Below are 7,564 nucleotides of genomic sequence, written 5' to 3' on the forward strand. Positions count from 1 at the left end.
ATTTTGACGAAGACTTAATATTCTTTTAGGTAGTCTTATTTGATATCCTAACTTAAAAAAGGCAAATAAGTTTAATTGGTAAGATATTTTTTGTCCATATTTTTAAAAGAAGTTTGCACAATGGCTGCATTTATTTGATTAAAAATACAGTAATATTGTGACATATTACAATTTAAAATAACTGCTGATTTTCAGTATCAATACTCCAGTCTTCAGTGTCACATGATCCTTGAGAAATCATTATAATATGCTAATTTGGTGCTCAAGTTTAAAGAGCATGTATTTGTCAACATTTATTAGTGGCCTAAAGCTTCAAACTTTTTTTTTTTTTCAGACTCATTTTGCTTTTGATATTTTAAGTTGTAGAGTGTTTCTGTAACCAAGAGAGAAAATAGATATGGATACCTCCCCCTCAGTGAGGGTTCAATGATGTGCACCATTACGTTCAGTCAGCGACCCTTAACTGCTCCTCAGTGATGAGCAAAGCTTCTCAATTGCTCTCTCTCTCCCTCTGTCACATACTGCATAAGACATGAATGGCATATCCTATCTGTTTTAGAAAACAGCCTTTCATTTAATTTTTCATAGCTGTTTTTATAGTTCTATTTTTTATTTTTATTAAACTATCCATATGGTGCAGTATATGAGTTTAATTTGTGTTCCAATAGTTATCAACTTTCGGTGATAGGTGGTTATAATCTAGGACAGGACCCTAAGAGACATTGCCGCTTGCCTATTAATTTATTAGACATGCTAACAATATATTCACATTTTTACATGGACCTCAGATTTGGCTGATCTCAGTGCAAAACTCTTCACAGTGTTTATGTTTGCGTGGCAGCTCCTTTGTCAAATAATAAGAACTGTTTTGTTCCCAAAGAATTTTTTTGGGCATTTGGCATTCCACATGTTGGATATCTTGTTTACTTTTCTAATAACCAAGCTCCCCCTCAAAAAAAAAAAAAAGGCATATGAAGGAGTGATTTTTGCGTATATGTTTTTTAACTCTGTGATTTTAGCACAATATAATCTGTGAATCAATCTGTCAGATTTTCAGCGGGAAATAGAGATGTGTATTTATCCCCTACTGCTAGATTAATGACCACTGGTGCAACCTTACGACCTGTCAGATTACAGGAAAAATGAGCTCAGAGGTCAATAGATTCAGATCAGTTCCATTCTGCCTTATTGGTGCCACTGGCTCTAATTTTAGATCATTCCTAACAAAATCGGAAGCCATGAGTGGACTTTCTTTTTTCGGCTATCACCCTTATTACATTTACAAATATATTTTATGACTTCCTCGAACCCAGACTTTGTTTCTGGACTGCAGTGAGGACGTTCACCTTTCACATGCTCTTTAACTAAATGTAAACAGTTGATGCTTCATTCAGGCTGTAGACTTTTAATAAAGAGTGTGTTCATCCAAATGTGTATTGTTGAAGGTAATGGCTAATGAGCTCTTACGCAACCGTCAGAAACGCGTTATGGTTGCATCATTAATTATCAAATGAGGAATGCGCAGGCCTTTTCATCTTAATCTAGAAAGCAAGGGCCACAGCACAGCAGGAATTCAGATGATTTAGCTGGCTTTGACTTAATCAGTCTTAGAAGCATTACAATGGCAGTGCACAATGATGGATCACTTTCTGGTCCCTGAGGAGTGTTTATATAGTGTGCTTTCACTGACTTGCTCACCCTGCTGACCGGCTAAGAAAAAACGGATAAGTTGGTAAGATTTGAGGGGTTTCTTATGGAAGCCAGTTTCTGCCTCAGAGTAAAAAAAAAAAAAAGGTAATTGTGAGATTCATTTTAAGATAAGAAATAAAGTCACATTGTGCAATATAAAGCTACAACTGAGATAAAGGCATAATTGCAAGATATACAACCACAATTGTGAGATAGTCACAACTGCAAGATATATTGTCAAATTGTACGTTAAAGGTTGCTATTCTGAGAAAAGTCGCAACTGTCAGAGTAATAACTGCAAGATGTAATGTCAATTTTTGAGTTGTGAAGTCACAATTCTGGAAAAAGCCGCAACTGTGAGATATAAATAAACTGCAAGATATAATGTATTTTTTTTAGTTATAACGTCGCAGTTCTGAGAAAAGAAGTCACAATTGTGAGATTTAAAGTAGCAATGAGAAAGTCGCAATTGATACAAATGAAGTCACAATTGTGAGATCTAAAGACACAATTTTGAGATAAAAAGTGGCAATTGCGAGATTAGAAATTGCATTTATGAGAAATCATAATTGCAAGATATAAAGCCACAATTGTGAGAGTCACAACTGCCAGACATTTTGTCAAATTGTGTTAAAAAGTCACAATTCTGAGAAAAGTCGCAACTAAGAAATAGTCACAACTACAAGATGTCAAATTTTGAGTTATAAAGCCGCAATTCTGAGAAAAGTCACAATTGTGAGATAGTCACAACTGCCAGATATATTGTCAAATTGTGTTAAAAAGGACATATTGTTGTTTGCTGATCATTTCAGTATATATATAATCTATGTTGTCCTGGCAAAATGCCAATGAAAAAGACTGGAAATAAATTGTGTTATAAAGTCGCAATTCTGAGAAAAGTCGCAACTGTGAGATAAAGCAATAACAGTAAGATATGTCAAATTGTGAGTTATGAGGAAGTCGCAACTGATACAAGTGAAGTCACAATTGTGAGATCGAAAAAACACAATTTTGAGATAAAAAGTTGCAATTGCGAGATTAAAAGTCTATGACTTCCACAACAAAGCAATGTCATGAAAAACAACTAATTTAAATCATAATTAGCAAATCATTTTAGATTATTTCAATTATTTAAATTATTAACAGCAGTCATCACAAAATATTTGAAGAACTATGTGTGATTTAACACAGTATCTGTTGTTAAAAATGTTGATGTTTTTATTGCTAATTGGAGTGAAAGTCTTCAGCAAAATGATAACATTGAAAACAGTCTTCCCTGCGGAAAGCCCCTTATCCTGACCAGCCCATGAACCCGTACGCAGTCAGAGACATCTCTCTTCAAGTAACTGTACTCTTGTAAGTTTGTTGCCAAATGATCTGGCATGAAAGGATTTGCTAGCGTCTTCATGCCAAACTAGCATTTTTAATTGCTGAACCATAAAAATGATTCAGCTTACGTGTTGTGGACTTGAAGATACAGAACAGAATGTCTCCTCAAATAATGCTTAGACAGTAGCATGTAGTCAACAGCATGCCTCACCACAGAAAACAACCAGTACACAAACAAACTACGGAACAATATTTCTATCTAGCTGAGTCATGGATCCAAAAACATCACAACGGTGACCACAAGCTAAACAAGATCCTGTATCTACACCCACTACAACTTTGTGTCCTTGTACTGGTGCGCTTTTGACTTTTTATCAAACCAATCCGTCCTCAGCATTTATTATTTCCAGATCTGATCCCTTTTCTGCAACAACGTCGACTTGTTGCTCAGTTCAGCGCTCATGATCTGGCTCAAGATAAGCACTTCATCGTGATTTGTAGACGTGGTATTCGATTCCTACTAAACTGATGCCGTGGCGCTCAAACATAGAGATACTATCTTTGAAGAAACGTCTCGACATAATTCTCCTCTCTCCTGGAGCCCTGCCAGCCTCTGTAAAGTTTTCTCTCCCCATAAACTTAAGTGGAGACTGAAAAATTTCATCTCCAGAGATTGATAGTGTGTGCTTAGGATATAGACCTCTCAGCTTTTATTAAACAAGGAGCCCTTTTTCCATAAGTGTTCCATTGTGTGCTATTTGTAGAGCGAAAGTCTTCACGATGTCTCCCATCCTAAACTATCACCCTGCGTTTAGAACAATAGTATGTATAGCACATAATGTATAAGAGCAATATATAACGATGCTTTGACAGGACGATGTGTAAGTCAGAGGGGTTCGTGCATTTGTTAAAACCCCTCAGAGTTCTAATTAAATCAAATGTTGATGTTTTTCTTTTCTCTTTCCACATGTTCAAGGTTGTTCCAGCGTGAGCATACCAAAATGAATTAATTAATGGCCTTGCAGCTGGCGGTACCACTCCGTCTGATACCCTTTCTGTGTTTAGGTTTAGGTTGGACGCTTTCCCGTATCTGTTTAAATGCTGAATTTCTCTGCGTTTGGGGTTTTAAGGGCAAGGCAGTGTTTTAAATACCTCAGCGGATCTCAGACGATTCTCAGCCATTGCCTTATCGGCAGTTCACCACAAATCCACAACAACCTGCAGGATATTTTAATAGCATATTCTAATGCCTCAGGCCTTGTGTAGCACCAACAACCCAGCTAACAGGAAACATTCTCAGAAAGTTCTGGCAAGGTTCTCTCAAAGTTATGAACAAATGTTCTTCCAAACTGATCTGGTCTTCAATAATGTTCTCAAAATTTTTGAAACGTGGAATTTCGTGGAACGTTTTTTTTTCTTAAACATTCTTGGACGTTCTTCTAAACGGAATGTTCCCTTACTGTTCATATAACCAAGTAAAAACATTTTAAAACATTTTAAAAAACTCATTTTGAATGTTCAAGTACTAATTTTGCCAATTTTGCAAAAATGTAAACTATGCTTAAAATTAAGAGTTTTAGCAAGATTCAATTTGAAGTATTAGGATTTATAATCACAATATGCGGAATCGCTTGAAATTTCGATTGGAAGGAGCCACATTGAGCTGTAATTGGTCTCAAACATAGTGTCTAACTTCAGTTCAAGGCCACTTTTCTATGTATGTCCATTAGCACAGAAAATTATTTGGATTTGTCCCTCAATTAAAAAAATGTTCTTTTAAAACAGGCCACTTCACTTGGCGGCCATTTTAACGCTAATTCCAGTTAGCTCCTATCCAACTGAATGTGAAAAAGTCTGAAATGTCTTTAACTGTCTGTCGAAATTATGTTTCGAAACATTTCAAATCAGGAATTAAAATCTCACAACAATAGAATCATATATTGCACTCCGGAAGCTGAAATTACGCTAAAAATATATATTGGTCCAGCAAATGTGCATGAACTGTGAAAAATAATTTTACGAAGTAGTAAATAAATTAAATATTATTGAAGTATGTTTTACAAAAAAAATATTATTTCAGTTGGTTTAAAATTATACATATGACGCTCTTATTGTTTTGAAAGCTTTAACATTAATTAATTGGATAATAACCTGTAAATGTCTAAATCGATCAGCTGAGATGAACTTCAAATTCAACGTGCTCAACGTAATTTACTGTAAATGGTGCGTTTGGTCTTGTCTCATGCTAAAACATAATATCTTGCAGCCATTCTTTTAAATAGTCTGTTTTAATGATTACTGCATAGCTTAACCTAGCGTACTTTTACTGAAACTGCCACAAATAGAGTTGTATTGAACCCGGGACTCTTTGAGCCACCTGTGCAGCAGTGCTATTGGTACTTTGCACGTGGCATTTGGTTCAGCTGACTGCACTGTTGTGAACGGTATCAGCAGATAAAGGCCATGGGAGTGACGGAGGCCTTTTTTTTGCCACCAGACAAAAACGCTCTTCATTTCCACCCTCAATATCAGTGACTTTACTATCCTCCCTGTCTGTTTAGGACACACTCTGTGTATCAAAAGGAATTTCTAACATCGGACACAACGACCGATCTTTTAGAACCTGTGCATATTTGTGAGTGTGAGAAAGAGAGAATAACGGCATGAACAGTGGGGCATTGTTTTGAGGCAGACAAGGGAAAATTCACGTCCAGAGATGTAACATTGCATTTCGCCGAAGCCTTCGGCTGATAAGGACGACGATGATTCATTTCACCTCACATCTGTGGCTAACAGAGCTTTTATTTATTTGACAAAGATAGTGTGTTCTCTGTCAGTGTTGACATCCGTTACATTGGTCGTCCATGGTCTTCGGACCTGTCCATTTCATTACTTATGACTTTAATCACAAGTCTTCTCATGTTTACAATAAATCGCCGCTTCAAGTGGGATCTGTTAGCTCAAGACTCCGCAAGCATACTCAAACTTTGGTGTCCTTTGTCATGGGTGAGCAGTAACATTTCTCATTTCCTTTAAATGCTCTCCGAGGACCACAAGAGAGATTCATCAAACGAGTGGAAATCATCTGGGGCTATCAATTAGTCTGCTGTACAAATGAAGTCGGTAGAGGATCTACCTTGAAGTCAGATCTCTTTGATGCAATAGCGAGCTTTGGAAAAACAAAATATTTTCAGGGTCACTTGGACCGCTGTGTTTTTCTTGAGCCTGTGGAGCACTTGGGTAAAAGTCGGCTAGGTTTTATTTTAAGATAATTTGTTGTTTGTTAAGTGGAAAAATGCATTTGAATGGCCAGGGGAGCCATTCTTTTTCTTCGCTGTTGTTTCAGAAATGCGGCATTAGACATCTACAGAATTTCTCCGACCCCTCGTGGGAGCCCAGAAAAACCTATGGTCTTTTTTTCACAGCAGAAATAGCAAAGAGTGGGTGGTGTGTGTGTGAACAAGGAGTTCAGCAAAGAAAATGAGGTGAGACCTAGTGCTAACTAAAACTCATTGGCCTGGTTTCACAGACAGGGCCAGGATTAGGCCTTAGTTCAATTAGGGCATTTAAGTAGCTTTTTTAAAACATGCCTTAGAAAAAAACATTACTGGTGTGCATCTAGAGACAAAACAATAGCACTGACATATTTACACTGAAATATAACCCGAAGGTTGCGGGTTCGATTCTCAATACCGGCAGGAAATGACTGAGGTGCCCTTGAGCAAGGCACCTAACCCCCAATCGCTCCCTGGGCGCCACAACAAAAATGGCTGCCCACTGCTTCAGGTATGTGTGTCCACAGCTTGCAGTGTGTGTGTGTTCACTACTCCCTAATGTGTGAGCACTAACTTGGATGGGTTAAATTCAGAAGACAAATTTGGAGTAGCCTATGTGTTACCATACTTGGCCTTCACATGTCACTTTCACTAATTTAAGTTTGGGATTAGTTCGGTAACTTTATACACAAACGCTGAGGATCATATTACAGACAGACAGTTAGTTGTTAAGACTCGCTTCATGTAGATCATTGAATCAGTGAGATGGTGACTCGTCGTGAACAGCTGCAACTGGATCAGTCCAATTCGCACAGGAATCGGTTAATGCAATCTGTGTGAACCGATTAATTAGAACAGTTTGAAAGCATAATTCGCTCACAAATGGCTATTGCATTCTGACTCGAGCCTCGATTGCTTTACTTCAGAATAATGAGGGACGATATGTTTTTATGAAATGTTGTGCAGGAAAAGATATGATATGCGCTTTAGAATTAGATAGATAGATAGATAGATAGATAGATAGATAGATAGATAGATAGATAGATAGATAGATAGTAAACAATGACAGAATTTCATGCTTTGTGTGAAGTACTCTTATGGAGTAAAAATACAACAACAAATGATCACAAGTGGAAGGATGGGTACATGGGACTAGATTGGCAACTTCCATCTACCCTTTACTTTCGATCTCTGCCTCTTGGTGCTGCCAAAGAGCTAGTTTAATCCAAGCCGTTATTCCAAAGCACTTCAGCTTGATGACAAGATAAAGG

The sequence above is a fragment of the Squalius cephalus genome (assembly GCF_949319135.1).
Source record: "Squalius cephalus genome assembly, chromosome: 23".
In the NCBI taxonomy this organism is placed as follows: domain Eukaryota; kingdom Metazoa; phylum Chordata; class Actinopteri; order Cypriniformes; family Leuciscidae; genus Squalius; species Squalius cephalus.